At 35.3% G+C, this 23,710-nt stretch overlaps 1 protein-coding gene and 1 long non-coding RNA gene across 8 annotated transcripts in view; one reads left to right on the top strand and one right to left on the bottom strand.

Annotated features, from left to right (window-relative positions):
• The window catches only part of POU6F2 (POU class 6 homeobox 2), a 318,916-nt gene that overhangs the window by 37,616 nt on the left and 257,590 nt on the right, over nt 1-23,710 (top strand). The gene's annotated exons all lie outside the window — the stretch shown is intronic.
• The window catches only part of LOC140682299 (uncharacterized), a 57,296-nt gene that overhangs the window by 18,301 nt on the left and 15,285 nt on the right, over nt 1-23,710 (bottom strand). For all 3 annotated transcript variants that reach the window (XR_012053834.1, XR_012053833.1, XR_012053832.1), the window contains exon 2: nt 2,751-2,887. This is a non-coding gene — a long non-coding RNA (uncharacterized lncRNA). The remainder of the gene's footprint in view (nt 1-2,750; nt 2,888-23,710) is intronic.

Below are 23,710 nucleotides of genomic sequence, written 5' to 3'. Positions count from 1 at the left end.
ACGCCCTGTCCTTTGTAGGTGCTCTGTCAAGCATGAGGCAGTTTGAGTGATGAACTCAAAGTTTTTCCTGCCTGTGCCTTCCTGTCATATTTAGTTTCTCATGTTATTCTGGTTTTTTAGACTTGATCTTCTGTGTTTGTACCATGGATCGTGTACATGTTTGTAACACATCCATGTCCTGTTTGTAGTTGCAAGAGAGAACCTGGTCTCCAGACTGTAGATTTCTCTGGGCAGCAGAAGCTGCCTCCTCTCCTTTCAGGTTTCACAGGATTAGGGAGAGGGACAAAGCTCTTTTTTCCTCTCCTCAGCATGCATCCCCTCAAAGACTACCACCAGAATACTTGTGTGCTGAGAGCACCAGGAATAGAAATGCAACCCAGCATGTTAAGTTTCATACTGGCACTGGCATTTAGAATTGGAATGGACATTTAAGTGCCCACACTGTGCATATTACCACTGCTGCAAAAACAACACTACAGACACTTCTGGCAGGATCCTCTTACTCTCTGCAGCAGGAAAAAGAGATTGTGTAAAAAGGACAAATAAATTCCTCTGCTTGCGTGCATAGCCTACTTCTGACTTGGCAATATATTTTGACTGCTCTCTGTAAACTGTATTATCATGCTGTCTTCAGGCAAATGCTACCTTGCTTCTATGTAAAAATCACATATTTAGGTGCAACATAACTACATGATTTGATAGTGTAAATGCCAGATGGCATGTGCTACTGCATTAACTGGATGGACACCTTTCAGGTCTGTGAAGTACCTAGTAGAGTTTCAGTTCCTATATATGTTATAACTAACTCTCAGTGCCTGAAAATGTATCTATATTTGTTGCATGTATACATTTGCACATGTATAAAAAATCATATAGATATACACAATGTACTACATATTCGTGTGTATGTGTAGATATATACATACAAAGTACAGAATATTTGTGTATGTACAGAGAGATATAGTAACAAACATATATGTGTGCATGGTTGTAATGACATTTCCTTGTATCACATCTATCAGGTTACAAGCAGCTAATAATTTTCTTCTACTCACAGCCGAGCATAATGGCATACACTCATAAATCAACATCAACATGGAACATTGCTTAGCAAATAGAAATGTATGTGCATTGCAGAATGATCAGAGATTACAAAAATATATCAGAAGTCAAAAGTAGCTGCTGGAGAAATGCTATGTCTTTAGTTTATTGAGATTGTTTGGAGGATCCTAATGTACTGTCAGTGAAAGAATAATTTTTCCTTTACAATCTACTTAGCAAAGATTTATTGATCCTTTTCCCCTTCATAGAGAATTACTGATCCATTTTAGAAAATCAGATTTTCACACCTTTCACGCGAATGTGCAGACCGCAGTTCTCTAGGGATTGCCGGGGAAGTTGACTTTGACATGAAATCCCCAGGTACCGGCACACAACTGCCTATAGTCTCATCACTGATTTGTTGCACAGGGTGGTAAAATACTTTTATACATTTATAGAGAAATGATTGCACTGCAAGGACTTATTTTTCCATGCTAGTGGATGTATTCAAGGTCCTGTTATTTGTGTAAACAGTATTTTTCAGGGGGGTTGGTTCTTCTCATCTCTGATGTTATGAACAGTAAGGCAAGATAAAAGTTGAAATTCATGTTGCAAAGCAGTACAGTACTGTAGAATTTTTCAGTGTGTGTAAATAACTTTCTTCAAGATGTCTACTCTCTGTCCTCATTATTGTAGTATCCCAGGTAGCTAAGCATTAGGCATGTTATATTGAAGTATGCATCATAATGAAGGTGATTTATTATAATTAAAACAGCATGGAGAGCAGCTTTTATTAGACATATTGTTTCACAGGAGAGCTTAATAAAGAGCATTATTATTAGTTATAGATCTGTGTGTAGGATGTTGTTTACTGAGAGTTATGTGAGTATTAGTCAAAGTCTGAAGTTGCTCATTTGAGCTGTCTACTGGATGGGGAAAAAAAACCCAAAAAACCATTCAGCACAGCAAAGAGAAGAATTTTAAGATTGGAGGGGAGAGAGAGAGACAGAGACAGAGAAAAGGAAATGCCGAATATATGAAGTGTTCTCTGCAGGAGCAGTTCTAGAATACTTTATTACATATCTACGGAGACAATGGCATGGACTGTAAGTAGCTCCTGTCTCTCAATATAATAATGCACATAAAGTCGGGGTCAGATTGGGTTCGCTCTGGGCTTTGATGCTGTAGAAGGTCACCAAGGGGATCGATGGACAAAAATGAGACCTGAGTTTCATGCAATCAATGAGATTTTTCTATTTAAAGTGGACACTGTGTGTGAGTCTCAGAGCTTCAAATGTGCTTTTGCTCAGCTTGAGCAGATTGAGAGAAAGATGTACTATAAATGTGTTGTTTGTTTTAATAACTGCTGGCACAGATACTGCGTATCTTAACAGTTTAGTCTGACGAACTCTATTATGAAGTTGCATGAGCTGCAAATAAATGGACAAATTAGCAGCTACTTTTGAATGTTAATTACACTGAATTTTTATTCTGTTTCTGTTGAATTGTAATTGCCTGGCATTTAGATAACGCTTAAAATATGATTAGAGAACTGCTTAATAATTTGATTCAAAATCATGTGGGATTTATCTGTTCTATAAAAAAATACTTTCTGCTATTAATTTCCTAGTCCTCTATACTCATTATAGTAAATTCCTTAATTTCTTTCAAAATTGTTCACATTTCCACAGATTAAAACAAGTTCTTACCTTCCTTTGGTGAAGAAGCTTCATTCTTCTGAGTAGTAATTGGTACAGGATTGCTTTGATAATTTTTTCCTTAAAGTTTCCAGGCAGGTGAAAGATCATACATTGTTTTGCCTTTATTGTAATGTAAACATTTATCTCTGTAGGAAGAGGGAAGCAATCAGGAAGAATGTGATTAGTAAGTCTGACATAGCTGTAACATTAGTGACAGTGAATAATTGACTGATATGAAGGAGGTTTATTTCTGTCTTGAAATAGTTAAGGAATTAAAGCAAATTATAGGCTAATTTCTAATCACTGATGTATATGATTTTAACTACTTTGAAGTTGATGGAGTTATTCCAAATTTACACTGCTCTAAGAGATCCATGTCCTGACACTGTTTTCAATTTCAAAGCAAGTCAGCTATTGGTCTGAGCTTTGTAAATGAGAAAACCACTTCAATCTGGGATTTAAATGATCTAGTTGTCTGGTTTTAAAAGCTAAAATAGCTAAATACTCTTCTTCCCCACTCTCACAACTGTTCTCTTTCAGTAGATTTCAGAGAAGTAAAGTATCCAGTGTTTTCTGAGATTCTATTTTGCAAATTGAAGTGTTCATATATTGAAGACTTTTTATCCCACATTGCTGCATAAGTAAATGCCCACCAGTGTCTATGAGGGAGGAAAGAGGGAAGCAGCAAACCCAACCCACTACATTTTTCAATATATTATTAAAAATGTCCCTTTAAGACAGTTAATACATCAAATGTAGTCCATCACAACTGTAGTCCATCCAAACAACACAATCTCCAAACAATCTCAAACTAAAAAACAAACCAAGACTTTGACAAACTTTTTAACATAAATATCTTAAATACAGAGTAATTGCTTTTTTTTTTTTTTGAGAAGATCATTAGAAATGGTAGGGTTTTTTATAGTTCAGGTTTAAATTTGTTTGCTGGATTCTGAAAAATGCTACAAAGAAGAGTAGGTGTACAGAAGATAATTTAAGGTTCTGCCTTAATCTGATTATCTGATTTCTACTAGAAAGTTCATTTACAATTCAAGCAGAATTTATGTTTACCCGAATTTTTTTTGTATTTTCATATCTGACTTGAGTAAGGACACTTCAGCTTGTATTATTCTCATTAAAATTAAAAACTAAACATCCTCCACCTCAGCTTATTCTCTTAATGGTCCTTAGTGTTGCATTCTAGGATGTGGTAAACATTTTCTAGTTAAGCCTCTTTGATAAAACATAGAAGTTAATGAACTAGCTGAATTTTAAAAAGAAAATATTGACAATAAAAGCCCATTGCAGTAAATACTGTAAATCAGTAAGCACTGGAATGCAGGTCTGTAGCAGTTAATGGAAAGAGTAAGCAATTGCAGGTAGCTTATATAAAACTCAAACAATAGCACAACCTGTGATAAATTGGAAGGTCATATGGAAATGGGGTAGAAAGAAAGTACCACAACATCTGTAATAATTTTCTGTGGGCACATCCGAGTAAAGCATTTCTCTCTTTGCTTTGGCTGCAAATATAGGGAGGTGAAAAACCACGGCACATAAAAATTCAATTGTTAATTTGTAGAACAACTACCTTTATTTAGCCAATATTGAGGTGCGTACCTTTTTGGACAGCAGGTCTGGCATGATTCTCACTGACAAGTCACTGATAATTAAATTATGTGTTTTGCAGTAGACCCAATGACTGCTGCCCTTTAAAGTACTTTCTTTGAGTTAAGCCTATGCAACCTCTTTTGACCTCCTCAGAAACATCAGCTGATTTTTACAGTCACCTCCAACAGGGTTAAGTTCTCAAGTGCTCACTCATGAAAATGTTTTTGAGGTTTATAGTAAAATTCCTGCTTGCAAAAGAAAGAGCAGAGACAACTGATTTTTGCAGAATTAGGTGGTGAACTAAGGCATACTTCCCTGATAAGGCCTTACACATGAGGCTAATAAAAAGATGGTTTTTCAATTCTCTGGTTTAAATGTACTGTATATTTCATTTTACTTTATCTTTCTGAGTGATTTAGAAAAGACTGGAAGATGAACTGTGCATAGAACAGCAGGAGCATATGGACCACAAGGAAAAGAAATACTAATGATCCAAAACTGAGGAAACAGATTAATTCAAATGAAAAATTTTGCACACTGGGAAAATATTGATGTCATTTATAAGGACTTCACCTTAATATTCACATTTAATATACTTTCTTTTTTATAATAACTAATGAATGGTCCTAAAAAGCAAATTTTTACACTTTTCTCTCCTACCCATTTCAAAATACTGAAAAGCAGACATGTAAATTAAAGCTTCCCATAGGTATTTTTAACTTCTGCAACCTGCTTATTCAACATATCATCCTAGGTCTCGCTGATCTTAGCAGCATTACAAGGACCATATTTTCACACAGATGAGCCATTCATGGCAATTTCTCCAATAGATTTGACACAAACATTCTTTTCTTTGATATTGGAGATACAAGCTTTCTATTTTTGACCTATTTTTTTCTCCTGACCGACATATTTATTGAGGCTATTGCGAGGAAAATCCCACTTTCCATTAATATTTCACTTCTCTGTTTCTTTCTCTTGCAGAATTTCAGGTTGATAGAGCAGTAAGAGGGTCTTGGTCAATGTCAGCTTATGTATGGGCATGCATCAATAAAAACAAAACTCAGAGGTTTTTTTAGAATTGCTATTTAAATAAATATATATGTGCAGTAGTTAATGTGTATGTATGTATCATTTTTATGCTGTCTTCGTGATTCTACTGATTTAGATCAACATGTAGCATTTATTGATCTGTTCTAAAGGCATATCTAGTTTCAGGGAAGATTTTGATTGATTGTCCTCATCCAGAGAGAATTCTTTCTCCAGCTCTCTAGAGTCTGTGGTGGCATTGGCTGTGGATAAGAAGCAGACAAAAGATTTCCTTTTGAGGAAAAGACGTAATTGTATACATGTATTATCATGTTTGAATTCCAAAAAATTATTCAATGCTCTTTGCTTTTTCCATCTGACCAACTTGATACACGTATGCTAAGAGTCTGAACTATTGGTAGTAGTACAGATATCTCATGTCAATCCTCCATTCTACGGAATGAGATTGAAACATGGAGTAGGAATGCCTTCTGTGACGTGTGCTGTTTGTTTCATCAGTCAAATATTCATCCCCTATTACCTTTTAAATTTAATTTAATTTAATTTAATACCAAATATATTGTACAGGTCAGGTTTAGGACCACAGTCAAGAACTGGACATCAGCTTCCTATCTTATGCTGTCTAATTTCTACCTCCTCCTATGGTCTAAATTATCTCTGCCATTTTATCTGTAAGGTCCTTCTACTTACTGAACGAGATAAACAGAAAGGGATGCAATCCTCCATCTTTTGGCTTCCCTTTATAAGCTGAAATATTCACCACAGAAGCCCAAAAAGGAAAGGTATGAATGCAATCTTATTTCCTGGAATTCTCCATTAACTAGATCTCTTGGTTAGACTCAGTAAGATGCCCATGTCTCTCAAGTTACTGTCCAAAAAAAAAATCTCAGACTGTCTTGAACACTTTAATAAAAGCCATGTCCCCACTTCTTTCCATGCTATTAATTGGTTTGGGGTTTTTGTAGACCAACAATAATTCTCCCCCACAAAGCTTTGTCTGCATGCTTTTAACCATCCTGAAGAATGAGACTGCTTGCATGGAGTTAATTCCCTCTTCTGAAAATCTAAACTAAAAAAAACAGGCTTGGAGGATATTCTGCCAAAAACACATGCTAGGAACAGTGGATAAACCTCAGGCCCTTGCAGAATTCAACTGACACATCATTTGTATGGCTCCCTGAGAACTGGAGTCTTCGATGTTGACTAAAGGGAGGTTTCATACCAATTCAAGACAACTTCCCCTAGTTTTAAGCTGCAGTCTACCTCTGGATGGCAGTACGGTCACTGTGAACAGGTCAGAGCTCCTCTAGTTTTCTCTTGTGAAGTACATATCTGGCAAATTTGTTTAGTCTTCATTCATGCTGTTGGTGTTTGTCTTTACCTCAAGCTTTCAAAATTTGAAATAAGTGAAGTCTCTAGGCTGAAGTCTATTGTTTTTAAGGTTTTCAGTCCTTTCTTCCAAGTGAGTGATCCATTATAGTTGTTCAGCATTTTGAGAAGCTTCTTTTTAACTGGGTTTTATTACAGTACCTGATCTGAATGCTCTCCAGAAGTTTTTGAGAATGTAGAGTAGGGAACTCCTCTCAGATTAGCTATATTTAGTTATAATGTTATTTGCTCACAGTTTATTTCTTTTGGTAAACTTAAGCTCTAGCATGTTAAATATTTTCACATTATATAAGGATATTCAGTGTTGGTAATAAGTTTTCTTGAGCTACAAGGAAACTGGAGGCATATTAGTCATAAGTTTTTACCCCTGCCCTTGTGAGTTGCAAACAGGAATTGCCTGACAAATTTTCTCAAAGTTTACTGTAAGTTTTTCTCTTTGGTATTTAGAATGTATCTGGTTTGTTAATTTTTTTTCCCCTCACAACTAAATGATGCAAGCCAAAACAATGGGATTTGAAGCAGTACAGGAAGATTAAAATGTGATTTTGCTGTGAAATTATGATTTTTTTGTGCTCCAAGTTGAAATTGGTTTTTAGGCACCTTATTATTCTTTGTTAAAAGTGTAGTACTTGAGTAACCTGTGCAGAGCATGCAAACTATGCAAAGTCAGAGTTTACTATTGTATCTTTGATAACAACTAGGATACTAAAAGGGACTCAGCTGTGCATTGTCATCAACAATGTTACAAACTGTGTTCCACTTTCTGGTCTGTCTTTTCAATCTCATTGTCTTAAATGAAGTGCTCAATTACACTTGAAGAATCCTCATGAAGACAAAAGGTTTAGAATAGGTGTTACTGAGGTCATAATTTGTTAATGATGTTAATATCATATACAAGGCAGGAGAGAACCCGCTTTGACAGTGAAATCCTAGGTTGAGTCTGTAGAGACATTTAGAGGGAAACCCAGTAAATTTTTTAATTACTTTTGGACAGGAAAATAAACACAAACCCATATGTTCTTTAACTTTTACATTCACTGTCAGTGCAGTGTTTTGCAATTTTTCAATAGATTATAGTGCAAAAAGTATTTATCTGACTCAGAGCAAGTTTGACGTGAAAGACTTTTGGTGATATGGATCAGAAGACACCACAACTGTGCACAATGGTGCATTCCTGTGTTACACATTTCTCTGTCCAATAGATCTTTAAATATCACAAACAGAAGTGCTTTTTCTATTTATCTTGATTTCAGTATGTATGATTAGTCCAAGGTTACATGCTTGAAGGACCAGTTTATACCCTTCAGATATAGATAAATTACTACAATATCTTAAAATCATAATTTAACCACAGTATAAATATGGCTTTGTGTTCATCACAGCAGTTCAGTTACTCTGTCACAACAAATTAAAGATATCTGGTTGGGCTTCTCTTAGTGCTTGTCAGTGTGTTGTCATCTTTTCATAAAAGGCTGCTAGGGATGTATAGAGACACTAGTTCATGAAGGAGAAAGAAACTGTATAAATGGAGTGACACAAGTCACATGGAGTGATCACTAAACATTGGGGTTGGAAGCCCAGCATAAGTGTTCACTTGTGTTGTCACTTCTCCACGTGATAGCTCTTCTTTGTTTGTGGTCTTCCAGATCCCTCTGATATTAAAGGAAATGTGTGTCTTTCCAAAGCTTTACCTTATTTGTGATAGTAGTTGTGACAGGGAGGTGGAAGCTAATGCATTTTCATTTAACAATTTCTCTTCATAAGTGCACATTTTCTTCATAAGCGCACATTCACTTTTTATTTTCTCTTCTTGTTTGTGAGAACATAATAAAAAATAGTGGAAGTTTGCAGCTAGAACTTTTCTTACAAAAACCAGCCCGGCTGAACAATTTGTTCAACTGTCTGTATGGCTAGATTGTCTGTTCTCCTCCTATTACTCAGTTGCTCTGCTGGAATCAGGTTGGGAAATGATACAGAGTTGGGAACAGTTCCCCGAGTGGAGCTTTGTACATCTGGCTGTGTAAGACTTCTAAAATTATAAATGCTTTAAATTACTAGATAAGGCAGATTTTGATGTGATGAAGTCCAGGGAATTGCTGCTTAAGCATGCAATTCATGTTAATGCACCCCAATCCCTGGTGAGTTGCTGATTAATCTGAGTGGGTTATGCCATAGCGACTCAGTAGCTTTTCTTTAACTGATACATGGAACAGAATTCAATGCTTCTTCACTCTGAATATATGATTTTAGAAAACTGAAAAGGAGTCCAGGTGTGGTTTTTTGTTTGATTTTTTGTTTTGGTTTATTTTATTGTAGCTTTAGATTTTTTGTTCCTTTATTAACTTCTGTTCAATACAACACTTGGATATGAAATAGAATGAGATTGCTATTCAATGTTTAATACTCACAGTCCTCTAAAACTGGGATTTCTCCCCTTTCCCCTTGCCCCCCAAAGTATTCCCTTTGAGTTCAAAGCTTATGAATTTCTAGGCTTCCCAGATGAAGAGGTAGTTTTGAGCTCAACAGAAACTTTGTTGTGTGTGTTAGGATTTGAAGCTGAAAGGTGAGCAGAGGGAAGTTTGGAAACTGCTGGTGGAATTGTACAAGTAGTGTTACTTATGTGGAGACTACAGTTTGTCTTTTCTGCTGTACTTTGGTGAGGTACATAAGTAATATTTGTGCACACATCTTGGTGCTAAAAAACTGATCTCATATCCTAGCTAAGTTTTGAGTCTGAGAACATTTAACGTTTTTGCTATTTTGACTGCACAAGTGAATTGATTTTGTGTAGAAGTGTTTTGTTTTCATATAGGAGTTGCTGGTTATCTTTTACTAGTACTCCTCTATGTAGACCTGTGGGTGTACTACTTTACATTCTCCTGGAAACAAGCAAATACTTTCTGATAGTCACTTAAGTGGCCTTATTGTGCTCCCTAGGAAGATGCCCTACTTGTGAGTGCAAAATTGGTAACACATGCTTATTGGGGAAAAAAAAGCTTTTTCCAAAACCATTGCTGCTGCTATTGCAGTAATGGGATATCAAACAGGCAAAATTGTATGTGTTGTCAATGTCTGCAATATAATTTCATTGACTTACAATGTTTAAAGTGAAGGCATGATGGTAAGCTTATATAAGGTGTCACACTGAAGTAATCACCTACCAACTTGATTTTATGGCAAAAGAGAACATTTTAATACCCACATGAATTCTGAGGACACTACAACTTGCATGAAAACACAGAGATCAAAGTATATGATTAAGCATTCCAATACTGTAGTGCTGAGAAATACTTAAATAACCCAACAAATAAATGAATGAAGTAAATGTGGGTAAAAGTAAATATGAAAGCTGATTTTAATCTTTGAATAAGAGTTTCATCTAAAACCAAAAATGAAAAGGGCGAAAAGGGGTTTAATTTTTCTTACCCCGCATGTAGCCACAAGCTTTTGCGCTTGCTTAAGTCTCTTTGCTTATGCTTTTATTTTGTCAAGATTTCTTTTCAGCAATCTTCAGAGTAATGTTTTAGGTTGGAATCAGATGATAACAGGGATAGGTGAGCTGGGACTGTCAGGCCTGTGAGTTGAGCAGAGATACCTGTCTGTGTGAAAAGGGAGCTCAAGCAATGTCACAGCAGTGTGGGTCCTCCACTCATTTTCCTAAGTTGTAGATCTGAATCATAGTACTGGGGCTGGCTGGAGGCAAATTGCTTCATAGCAGCACATATGATGCTGTGTTTGGATTTGTGACTAAAACAATACTGATTACACCCCAGCGTTTTGGCTATCACAGAACAGTGCTTGCACAGTGTCTCTGTTCAAGACAGGCAAGAAGCTGAGAAAGGACACTCTTTCTGTAAAGTCTCCCTGGAGAAAGACAATTTACAAGAGTTTGTAGTGATAGGAGAAGGGGAAAATGGCTTCAAAATGAAAGAGAATAGGCTTAGATCAGAGAGTAGGAAAAAATTCTTTTCCATGGGAGTGGTGAGGCATTGGAATAGGTTGCACAGAGAAGTTGTGGATACCGAATGTCTGGAAATGTTTAGGGCTAGGTTAGCTGGAGCTCTGAGCAATCTGCTCTAGATGATCTTAGTGTTTCTTCAAACCCAATTGTTCAATTCTATGAAACTGTGAGGATGCCTAACCCCAACTGACCAAAGGGATATTCCATACATGTGATGTAGTGTTCAGCATTAAAAGCAGGGAGAAAGAAGGAGGAATTGGGGTTATTTGTGTCTATGGTGTTTATCTTTTCAGGTAGCTGTTATGCACAGTGAGGCTTCACTGCCCTGGACTTGGCTTGTCAATGGGAAGTAATGCTAAAAATTCCTTATTTTGGTTTGCTTGCATATGCATTATATGTTTCCTTTATCAAACTGTCTTTATATTGATCCACAAGCAATGTCTCCCTCTGTTTGTTTTCTCCTCATCCTGTGGGAGAGGGGAGTGAGTGAGTAGTTGTATGGGTGCTTGGCTGCTAGATGTAATATAGCTCACCAAAACAGTGCAAATCTTCAAGACTGAGCAATTGCTGTAACCACAAGCAGAAATAAATGTGTTGGAAGAACATTTCAATAGGTTTAAAAAACAAGAACCACCTACTGGGACTTTAAGGGCAGTCATATTGATAACTGCTTGGAAAGGGAATATTCCTGTGGAAAGTGCAGTGGTAGGAAGAAAAGAAAAAGCAATGTAACAGGATAGGGTCTGACCACAGCAGACATGAACTCATGTCTTATTTTCTTGCCTTCCTTCTCTGTAGTGAAGATCTGCTTTCCTAATTCTTCTTGAGCTCCTTAGGCTAGAAGAATGGAGAGCATGCAATGTAGCAGTGTGAGTACCAAGACAACAAGGAGAAAGCATCTTTTACTCCAAGAAGACCCTTTGAAGTTGTATCAGTGTTGAGTATGACAGGTACAATCAAGACCTGCAGCAGCTCCGTGAAATGTATCAGAAGTGCCACCAGGTTGAGAAGTGAGAGGTAGATTTTTCTTGATGTAAGGAATATAAATTGGTTAAGTATGCATTGCTAGATTATTTGTTCAAAACATGAGAAAATGGTTATCTGTAGGTATTGAAAGCTGGTAAATCATTAAAGGAGTAGGTTAACAGAAGGAATAAATTGATGCAATTATTAATGGTCCACTTAAATATAGTGGAAATTGTCCTAGCAGTAAATATAATTAAAAGTTTGTGAGTGTAGTTTGAGGAAAGTTAGTTTTCATTAAAGTATAAGTTAAATATTATTAAACCTTAGAAAAGCATAGAGTAAGAAAGAATTCAGTAAAGACTCTGTGGAGATAGGGTAGATTACTTATGCAAATTTTTACAGGAAGGCTTAAAAGTCAAAATAGACAGCCTTGCCCTGCTCTCTCCTTTGCAAATTGGTTAAAAAAATCTATAGGGATTAGGTGCCTTGCCTGGCAATGCATACAGCTTCAGTGGCAAAACTGAGCCTCCAAGAGGCCAGCCTTCCTATTATAAGCATGCTATGGCAAACTTCCTCTCCCACAAAGAAAATACTATTTTTTGTAATAAGAGGACTAACAGAAAGGTCAAAGGTAGTTTGAACACTGAAACCAGTTATGCTAATATATTCAGGCTTGCTGTAGGAAACCCAAGTGGCTCTTTTATTTTGCATATTGCAAACTATAAATACATGTAGTCTCCATGTTCAGAAAACTTATGACAAATACAGACATAGGAATTAACTTTTTCTTTAAGTACAAGAATACTTTCTTCAAATATAAATTCCAAACACACAGCATCAATTTCCATTTGGACTGACATGTGAAAATAATTTATAATGAACAAAAATTATGAGATTCTGATCAAAACTCATATTCTGCATTTTATTGCTCTACTTTTGCATTTTTACTCACTCTGAGGTTATTAATGGCTTATTAATAATCATTTTTTGGGATGCTAATGTTACCAAAGCAGTTATAGTAATGATCTGCATGTTTGTGCATGGGTTGTGCATATAAACAAAAGAAAAAATGCAAATTATTCCATGTTTTAAAATAATAATTTAAAGAAAATTTTATTTTCAAAAAAGATGTTTATTAGTTGTTTTAAAAAACATAAAGTTTGTAATAGGTTAAAAAGTAGGTTAAAAAGTAATTTGAGACAAATATTATTATGAGTTTATGTTGATCTATTTTTTTTTTATGACTGAACTACATTTAGTGATACCTATTGATATCTAGTTATTGATTTCAATGACAAGAAAATCAGTGCCCTTAAATGGAGCTCAGTGATTTTTCATGAGGAGAATTGAGTATGTATTTCTTCCTGTTGAAGCAGATGGCAGCAATTCAAAAGTCTTAATTGGGAAGGAATAAGGCCTGCTAAAAACTTTTTAATATATGTAATATTTACATGCATATATAACAATACATTAGACATACATGTCATAAACAATAATAGGGTCTTTGGAAATATTTTTCTCCTGTTAAAACAGAAGGAAATCAACAGCACTTGTGACTGTTCTCTGAGCAGAGCAGTGATAGTTACCCTTTTAGGTTGAAACTGAGCAGCCCAGTGATGTTGGCCAGTTTGAAAAAAACAGGTGTTAGCAGCAATGTGTTGCTATAGTTGCATGTTTTGGTTTGGTCTCTGATCTGATTTTTCCTTCCTTAAAATATTTGTTCTGAAGTAGTTTCCTTGAGAAACAATAGGGAGCCAATGGCAAATCATTGTATGGCAAATTTTTTTGTTAAAAGAACAACAAACCCTCCAAAAATTCCCCCAGCCAAACAGTATCTAATAAAGAACAGGACTGTTCATGTAAGAAGATATCAGCAGATCTGGGAGATGCTTCATTCATTGTTTATTGATAATCCAGTTACTGTAGTTGCAGCTAAAATGATTGGTAAATGTTCTGCTGTTTTCCTGTAGTAAAGCATTAAACAGAAAAAACTGCTTTGTATTGAAGAGATCTTCCTATATGTCCAACACGTAATACTGTTGCTGTGTGTGGTGTGTGACACATGCTGCCTTGGTGTGACACTCCCTACCTTGGGGAGTTTACAAGTATACCTACAACTTCCAGCTAGTGATAAAAAAAGATGAAGAACCCTTAGGGCTTCAAGTTCTTTAAATCCTTATGCAAATGGTATTAGAAATATTAAGCTGTCTGATAGCTGAAGGCATGTTAAATTAGGAATATATTTACTTAGAAATTAATATGTTGTGGTCTACAATATGAAAAGAAATATATGGTACCCAGGTGCTGATGAAGACCTGGTATGAAGAAAAGTAACCCTGAAGATCTTTTTAATGATTAAAAAAACAATTGCAGTCATTAATCAATGAGCAAGGCTTGGGAAATATAAAAAGCATTGCATTATTGATCTGCAGTATTTGTGGCATTATTAAGTATGTTTAGCAGCTGTAGCAGCAGGTTTTGTTGTCATATTATTTCAACATAGAAGAATGATAGGAAAACTATTTGGGATTCTTCCTCCTAACCCGGTAGCTGCAGTGCATTTTCTAGTATCTGGAAATGAGAAAATAACATTTTGGTCTGTGAGCCTCAAATCAGGAGAGGTTTTTAGTTTCTTCAAAAGATGGACATCATTGCTTTTCTAATCTATGTTTAGAGTAGATAAAAGAAAATCTACAGCTCCACCCCTAGAAAGTATGATATGAGTAGAAATGCCAGAAAAGAAATATTTCCCATATTTGTCAGTGAAATTCAAATGTGCTGTATTATGCGAAGCTCCGTGAAGGGCAGACTAACTTATTAACCACATAATATATAAAATTAAGGTTGGGCTATTCTAAATTTGGATTTAGATTTGGGAAAATGTTGGTCTTGTTTAGCAAGTAGAAGTTAAAGCAGACTTGCTTCAAGATAAAAAGGAACAATTTTGGATTGAAGATGTTTTATCAATTTTTGATTGTAATACTCTGGTGAAATCACGATTTCCCTGTTATGATTTGTTTCACTGTTTTAACTGTATTTGTAAAGGATTTTAAAAGATTTGCAAAAAATAGATACTGAACTTCCAAACTGGTCTAGGTTATTACCATGTATTGTATTATAAATTATAACCATTTAAAAAGTTGCATTCAATTAAAAACCTGGATGAAACTGGAGATAAAGTAATATTACTATAAAAATCTTCAGGAAAAAAGAGTTCTCACTAGAAAATGTTGCTTCATTGCCCTATAAAGGATGTGAACCCATTTCAACAAAGTTTCTTTTGAAGGTGCTACTTGTGGTGGTTTGATAGAATTTCTGGTGAGAGCTAAGGAAGAGATCCATACTGAAATAGGAAGTCACTTTCCTCATGTAGCCGAGTCCAGGGCTGTCTACAGATGAGTCTTGATTTGGGTCTTCCTGGATCAAATTCAAGTAATTTAATTAACCACTGAGCTGAGTTACTGTTTAACCTGTGCTCTGATCATCAAAAATTCAAGTTAATGGTTTCTTTGTTTTATATCATGAAAATCCTGACATGTTATGTAAAATTAAGTTTTTGTTTAACTAAGAGGAGGGTTTCTTTCAATCACTCTGAGTCCCTTCTATGCAGCCTGGTCAAGTTTCTCTCTCAAACCCAATCAACATTCAAAAGCTATTGTAAGTTTGGTTTTGATGTGATTCTGGATGTGCTGATTTCTAAGAGAAAGCAATTTTAGCTGAATTTTGTCTTTGATATTTTTTCACCCAAAGTAATTTCTAGTGTGTGCATGGTTGATGAAGCCTGAAAAATGAAAATATAGACAAACTGCATATAATACCATATTTAACTTTCTGGTTAGGCCAAACTATTATAATTTGACTGCTTTGTGGTAGAAATCCTAGTAAGAAATCTTATACCTTGGAAAGACTAGCTCAAGTATGCCATGAAGTATTTTATTGTTTCTTAATTTCAGAGAGGTTATGGCCTATTCTCATGGGGAGCAGAAGGATTATGCTGATAAGAGCATACTGTAGGTTCTAGAAGGATCTTTTAACACATGTAGCATTATCATCTGGACAAAGAGACCTCATGTTTAAAGGTTATTCAAAATAGAAATTGAGCAAATAGTAAACAAGAAAAAAGACAAGTTATAAAACTGGCAGGCTTATGAAAGATAACTTGTAATTTGGTAAACAGGTTCACTAAAGCATCATCACATGAAATAATTTTCAGGGTGAACAAGAAGGTTGGGTTTTTTACAGTAGTGACCAGTTAGATACGTAATGTATTACATTAGGTTAGAATGGGTTTTTTCCCTAAGAGTAATGAATGAATACCTTTATAGAACTTTGGTTTGTTTTGCCTTTTTTTTTTTTTTTTTTTTTTTTTAATGGAAGACAATGCTTTCCTCATCATACTAGGTTTTTTCCTAAGTCTTCTGGTAATTTGTCCCAAAAAATTTATAAAATTTTTGGGGGCAACAAAAAGTATAAAATTTTTTGTTATTCTTTCAGGCTTGAAATTTTCTGGATATTGTCTTATGCTTGACATGGCTACTTCAGAATATGATTGACAGAGCATTGGGAATCATCCATTACTCATATGAAGAAAGAATCAAAGTCTTACTCCTGATAGAACCATCTTCTAATTTGAGATTTAATTGCTCTCCTACAGCATCTCCTTCTTTCAGGAAACTAGATGAAAGAAGAGTGGGAAATCTCTTGGTTTGATGATATTAAAAGTCTTTTCCAACCTAAATGATTCTATGAAATGAGTGGGAAAGTCTATTGAAGGCTTATCCCACCATGTTGTTCCCAGTCAAAATTGCCTGTTTTGCCTTTGCCCTATCCTGATCTCTAGGGCCTGATTGTCTGCTTTCACAAAAATGGGACAAGTTTTGTGTAACTCCAAGAATCTTTAAGTAGAAGAAGGCTGATTTCTCTCACCACTCTCAGGACTTGTTATTTCTACTAGTGATCATGTGTTTTGAGGAGTGTGGTAGCTTCCCAGAACAGTAGCTTCTCTTGTATCTTGACCTGTGTATGCATACAAAATTTTCCTACATGTCCACAGACAGACAAGCTCCTTTCCAGTAAGGCAGAATGTAATTTAAATGCAGAGTCATTATAATTATGACAAAGCCAAAATGAAAACTCTTGTTATCTAATTATTAGAGGAAAGTTTTTAATAGCTTCACCCTGGTACAAAACTCAAAACAAGAGTTCTTGTAACAAGAAGTCCACTATGATCCTTAAATCAGGCTAATAATTGTATCAGAAGCATTAAGGTCAACTTTTAAGACTTTAAAGCAACATTTAGAGTAAAGCTTTTGTGCTGTGTGTACTCTGGCATTAGTGATCTCTAAGTGCCATGTGTGTCAGGAAAAACACAAGGTATATATTCATTAGTGCACATTTCTTTGCTAGCAGGATTAAGAAATGGCTTTTCTGGACCAGAGGTGCAGATGTCTCCTACAATGAATTATTGTTCTTTACTTTTTCTATAGTGAAACTGACATTCTTTGCCTTTCTTTCCTTTTTTGGAGATTGCAGCATGACTGCTGGGGTACATTTAGAGCAATAAACCCAAATGATTGTAAAATAAATGCTCACCTAGCTATTTACTATGGGGCAGATTCTGTTTGCCTATTCCCTGCAGCCTCTAGCTAGCCTGATTAGCAAATTGTGAACCTTTCAGCTTGATCTTAATAGGTGTAAGAAATATGTGCAATAGTATCATTAGAGAAAATAGTGAAATAGGGGAAAAAAGGTTTAGTGAGGGATTTTTTGGTATGATTTGAAAACACAATGTAGTACCTCATTCTCAAGGCATAGAAGTTCAAGGGACAGTCACTTAAAATTTAATTTAAAAAAGAAATACAATTAATTCTATTTTAATATTTCTGAGGCTACAATTAAAAGCTTCCTAAGTTTCTGTAAACCTTGTTTTTTCAGTCAGATCTCTGTTATTCTAATTAGCAGTAACCATTTCAATTTCCTCAGAACTTAAAATTAAGTAAATAAATGGAGACAATCCTAACATTTCTGCTTAACTTGAAAAGAGAATTTCTCTGAAAGGAAGTGCCATGGCCAGTGATAGTTTTTCTTACTTTCCAAATTAAATTTTTATTGTTCAGTTTTATTAATAAAATAATAATAAAAACTAGTGATTTAATTAGTTATATTATATTAATATATTAATATCAATTTAGTTAATTATTTATATTATTAGTTATAGTATGTTAATTAGTTATATTATGAACATGTGAAAATTAATATCACTGGAAAAACAAAATGTCCAAAGCCACATTAATATTGAGAAAAGGGAGAAAAGAAGAACTTTCTTTTTCTGCTACAGAGAATTTAATGAGGAGAATAAATACAATTCTAGCTGTAAAAAGCAGAGACTGTTTTGGGTGATAATATTCATATTGAGTGAGATGAACTGATGACATATCAGCTTTTTGCTGTAAGAGAAAAGAGAGGTAATACAGAAGATTTTAGTAAGCTGAATATGAGTAATATAGATAAGAGACATAAATACGTAAATAGAAGTTCAAGATCAAAGTAGGGATGAGATACCAATGATCATGTATCAGCTTGTTTGTTTTGCTTATAAACATCCATCCAAAGGTGGTAGTACAAGTGGCTGTGAAGAAAATGTGTTTTTACCCCGTAACTTTTCCAGGAAAATAAGAGCCAGCAAGTAGAAATGGTCAGAGGCTAGCAGGGGGCAAAAGGTTGATTCAAAGTAGCTTGCATAAACCAGTCTATGGATAGATTGGGATGGAAATATCATCACATTAGTGACAGCAGATAAAACAATGTTAAAAGAAGAAAGAATCGAAGAAGGTTGTCTGCAAGAGATCTTTATTTATGGAAAAAATAAAAAAGAATTCACCTAGAAGCAATAAGATGAAGGAAGAAAAGTTTTTCATAAGAAGACCAAGGGAGAAGGTAATCCTAAATTTCACTGGTATTTACCAAAAGAAGAAATCCAATCTTTCCCCACTAGAGTCTTGTTAATGTATTCCTCACACAAAAACTAAGCTAAGGTACATATTAGAACAGCTTTATCCAAGTTTGTAATTGTGCTCTATTTTGATTTAAAAAATTTAGAAGCTACAATTTCAATAAATTTTAAGAGTAGTCATTGGAATAATAAGTAATTATGAAGTATAAATTTTACAGTTATTAGTAGAATGTTCGTGTTTGCTCTCAAAAAAATTCATTGTGTATGTCCTAAATAGAAGTCTGTGCAATATCATGATTGGGGGTGGTGGTTTGGGCAGGATTTATTTAATGTTTTGAAGAAAAGCAGTAAATTGATTTCGAATACTTTTACAGTAGGGGGGGAAAAAAGTCTGTGCAAATTAACTTCAAACTATGGGCAAAATAAAAAGCAAAACAGAGGACTTTACTTTTTCTCTGAACTAGAATTTAGAAAGTAACTACATTCAGAGCAACAAGGTTTATGGTGCAGTAAGTACAAAATTTAGACCTGTGGCTAAATCAGTACGTGAAGCCTTTACGAAGCCCTGTTATCACCTAAGTCCTACATTAAGGAAGAAAGTAATTAATTTTTAGACTTCTACCTAGGGCATGTTTGACACAAACCCTATACAGTTTCTTTTAAAAGATGTCTGATTACTAAATAGTTTTGCTTAGAAACTGCACTTCTACCTTTAAAGTGCAAAGGCAAAGCTTTTAACACTGTGATAAATGTTGTCCTGTACTTCGTACAGTCCTACAGGTAAGAAAAAAGTAAAGGTTTTAGCTTTTAGAAGAGGGTGTGTTACCAGAATTGTAATTTGCATTTGCAAATCCACAGGATTTTTACTATTAAATTAAGCCCAACAGCCAGTTTAAACCATCAGGGAGTGGTAGAGCTGAAAAGTGGTGTATCAGGTACTGTAACTGAATTACAGGAGGTATAAGCCACCCCTTCAGGGAGACACACAGCAGGAAGGACCACTTGCAGCACAAAGCTGTCAGGGAGATCTCACAGGAAACAGGCAAGTCTGGAAGTACTAGTGCTAGTTGGACAAGAAATAGATGACAATTTATATGAGTATCTGCAAGAGATGTGTATATAATTTGTCACTACATGTGTGGTATATACAGCTATCTTTTAAATAAGGGGATTGTGATTCCTTAGTTCTCTCAAATCTTGAACCCTAGAATTCTGAAGCATAATGGGCCCTTGCTTCTTACTTAAAGCATATAAACCCTTTTGAAAAAGTTCATCTGGCTGGTTTTAAGCATTCTTAGACTTTTCAGTTTTGCATATGAAAAGCTGAAACTTTTGTGTGGCTGTCAGTGAACAGAAGAGCCTCTGTTACATTGCAAAGTGTAATCTGACCTATAGCACCTTCCAAAGAGCACCTTCCAAAAAGCAAATACTGAATGTCAAGCCCACAGACATCCAGTGCAGAAGAACAGGTCCTGACAATATTAGCTACTAATGCATATGCAATTCTTTGCCTCAATGCATTCTCTCCAGTGCTGCAGATCCTCTCTGGGATGGACTTGTAGGTGGGCAAAAGAAGAGGAGAAGGCTGCTGGGCCTGCAGCTATCATAGCAACTACTCCAGAATTTTTTTTAGGGAGGCCATTAGGAAATACAGGAAAAACCCCTTTGATCACCAAGGGATTTTGCAAACTAGGCCACTTGCTGTGCACTAGAATTATAATTTATTATGTGTTTTGCAAAAACAATAGTCTTTAATTGTGCATAATTCACTGTAGAGCAGGCATGTTTTTAAGCACAGAAAGCAATTGAAGGCCTGAAGATAACCTGAAGTTTAAAAATGTCCAATTTTTAATATATTTGTCAAGGAAACATACCTTTCCTTAAGTCACCATTTAAGTGATTTATTTAGTCTTCTTGTAGACTAGAAATTTGGAGCATATCTATCCGTTTGTTTAGAGAGAAAGTTGTTGTTCATTTACCACCTGACAGAGAGAGCTACCCTGGGGGTTAAATACAGGTTCTTGAGCTGCCTGAGGGAGGGGGCAGAAGTTTATGTTAATTCACTTTTTATAGTCCTTGTCTACGTGTTTGCAAAGCTGTGTTTGCAAATTCACTGCAAAAAGTATGGCCAGCCATGTAAGTGACTATGTTGATGTTTGCTGCAGTGCAGGTCTCAGTGATACCTTGCAGCAGTGAGTTCAACAGATTTTCTACCACCTACTGTTTAGAAAAATATAATGCATTACTATTAGATTTATGACTTTTTCCCATTTCAGTGGAGACACCTTTTCTCCTCAGATGAGTTAGGGTGAATAGTTTCTGATCTACATTTTCTCTCTGCTGTTTATTTTCTTGTATCCTTTGATCACGCTCAGTCACACTTCCAGTCCTTTCGATCAGTTTATCATTCTTACTGCACCTTTTTCTGATGTATTTTTCTTAGATAGGCTAACCAGAATGAACAAAATATTCCAGATGAGACCAAATTATTGATATACATAACAAATAAAACCCTGGCTCTGTTGAAGTTGCTGTGAATTCACTGGCATCGAAGGGCTGAGGTTTCTCCCAGTGCTGTCACATTTCCCACATTATTCTTCCTCCTCATTTTTCATACATTCAATTTTAGAATCTGGCAACTTAGACTTAATCTAGAATCCTACAGATTCCATTAAATCCATTAAATTGCTGTTAGTCCTCAGATCGGGAGTTTTTCTCTGTGGACATGATTAGTTCCCTCCCCAAACTACTTTGATGAAAAAGGTCATATTTTGTTCTGATTTTCATTTGTTATGGATGTTAGTAACTAATCTTGATGTTAGTTTTGAGTAGCTGAAACTGAGAGAAGCAGCACAGACTGAAACAATGCTGTTTGTGTTCACAATGACCTTTAGCTGCAAAACCCACTAAAATACATTATTTAGTATATGAAAGCAAACAAATTTTTTGCCTCAGTAAATGACTGTCCATAGTGCACTATGAGTATGAGGCAAAACAACTCAGAGTTTTTTACAGTGTCTGCAAACAAAATCTGTTGGTTTTCGTTTCCTCTCCAGAAACATCTAAGAAATGTTCAGATTGTTGCTGCCTAATAAATACAGTAAATGAAATGTTAATAAATTGCCAGCAATTTAGCCTGACAATAACATGGATTGACCAAATTGATTAAATTGATTATGTTTCATATATTTACAATATATAGACACAAGCCTAATTTATTTTCTGAAGAGTTCAAGGTAGGTATCACTGGTTTAAAAAAAGACAAAAACAAAACAATGGAGTAATGTTTGTGGTTGCTATCTGCAATAATCTAATGCTGACAGAGAGCAGTATTTTATTTAGTAATTAACAGTGTAAAGGGAAGAGAAGCTGTCATGTTGGTTCTTAAGCTGGGGAATGTGATGAAAGATGATATCTGCGATCTCATCCTTTCCACTTGTTTAGGATTGTCAGAATGAGAAATGTCAGCATTATGAAAGCTCAGCTCTGCTCTTGATATGATAAAACCCTTCAAAAGCCAGTCTTTCTTTCCCTCTCCCCCTCCTTTCTCCCTCTCCTGCTTGCACTTGCTTTTTTTATTTATCCTGTTTTGTTAGATGGCAGAAATATAATTCTTTTCTTTCTTCCTATTATAAGCCACCATTTTTGTTTTATTATATGTTTCACAACCCCTAATGCCCCACTGAAAATTACCTTGTTAAATGACAGTGTTTCAAAGCCATGAATCCTTTCCACCATTCCCTCAGAGGTTTGAAACAGTCAACAGACTGTAAAGAATAAATAATAAAAAAGTATTGATTATTTTGATGACTGTGAGATTCAATTAAGTATTAATTTTGCCCTCCAGTGGACCTATCAAGGTATTCAAAAGGGAGGATTCGGCTCAACTAAATGCGTGCTGAGTGCTTCAGCCTTAAATAGGGAGAAAATGTGTTTACCTACAGTATTTGAAGAGGAGTGCATTGATGCACAGAGTCCAATATTTAAGTGCTGTGCAAATTGAGCCCTGGTGACAGTGACATTGTTTTCAGCAGTATGAGTATTGACTAAAGAAGAGCATTTGATGACAGCTTAAACTATTTGTATTGATTAACATTTTCATAGATTATCATGTGTCATATCAAATTCACTTTTCAGACATGAATACATTAAAAAACCCACAGGCGAGCATCGACCAATGTAAGGACGGGACAGAGGGAACATGCTAGCCAACCTACTTGCTCGCTGGTCACCTGTTCTCTGCATAAGAACCATTTAGGCATGAACTTTGCGATAAATAGCTGCTAGAGAGATCAACAAGGTCACTTGCTCTTTTTCTTTTTCTTAGTTTTTTTTTTTGGTTTTTTCTCTGCTTTCTGTGCTGTCATGATATTATGCTTATTATTTTGCAAGCGGAATAACTGAGTGTGCTTGGAAATAATGCCTGACCCCTAAACATCCTCAACGAGCAGAAGAAAAAACAGATTCTGATCATCAAGGAAAAATTTAGATGTGTACATATATATATATGTGTAATGTTTTATGGGGCATATAATATTGCAAATACAAGAATAATCGCAAACTGTATGTGTAAGTATCTTCCATAATTTTATCTTTTAGAAAATGTTTTCTGTGGTTTTTTATTATCAAAAGAAAAATGCGTGTTTGTGTCTTTATGGATTTTTGGAGCACAGTATCCCAACAACAGGAAGAGTTAGAAGAAAACTGTATCTCTTTTAAAAGTATGTAATGAAATGGCTATTAGATGCTGTGTATTTTCATAGAAATGCTGTAATGCTAGAAACTGTGTATTTGATTTTGTTAATGTTATACAACTGAGGATGCCTCTTTAAATCGCTATGGAGCACTCACAGGGGGCTCCTCTTCTGTGGTATCAGAGCATATAGGAATTTCTTCTCTTACTATGCTAAGGACAGGGTGAGGTGTAAAAACATACACACAAAAAAAGCACATCCCATAATTAAAGCTGTGTTGGTTATGTTGCTTTCATAGAAGTTTTTCTCCAAAGCATCCTGAATCTCTCACATGCTAGTTGAGCTT

Source organism: Taeniopygia guttata, chromosome 2 (genome assembly GCF_048771995.1).
Source record: "Taeniopygia guttata chromosome 2, bTaeGut7.mat, whole genome shotgun sequence".
Lineage (NCBI taxonomy): Eukaryota > Metazoa > Chordata > Aves > Passeriformes > Estrildidae > Taeniopygia > Taeniopygia guttata.
Note: the sequence above shows the minus strand (reverse complement) of the source record. Positions and strands in the feature narration are given on the sequence as shown.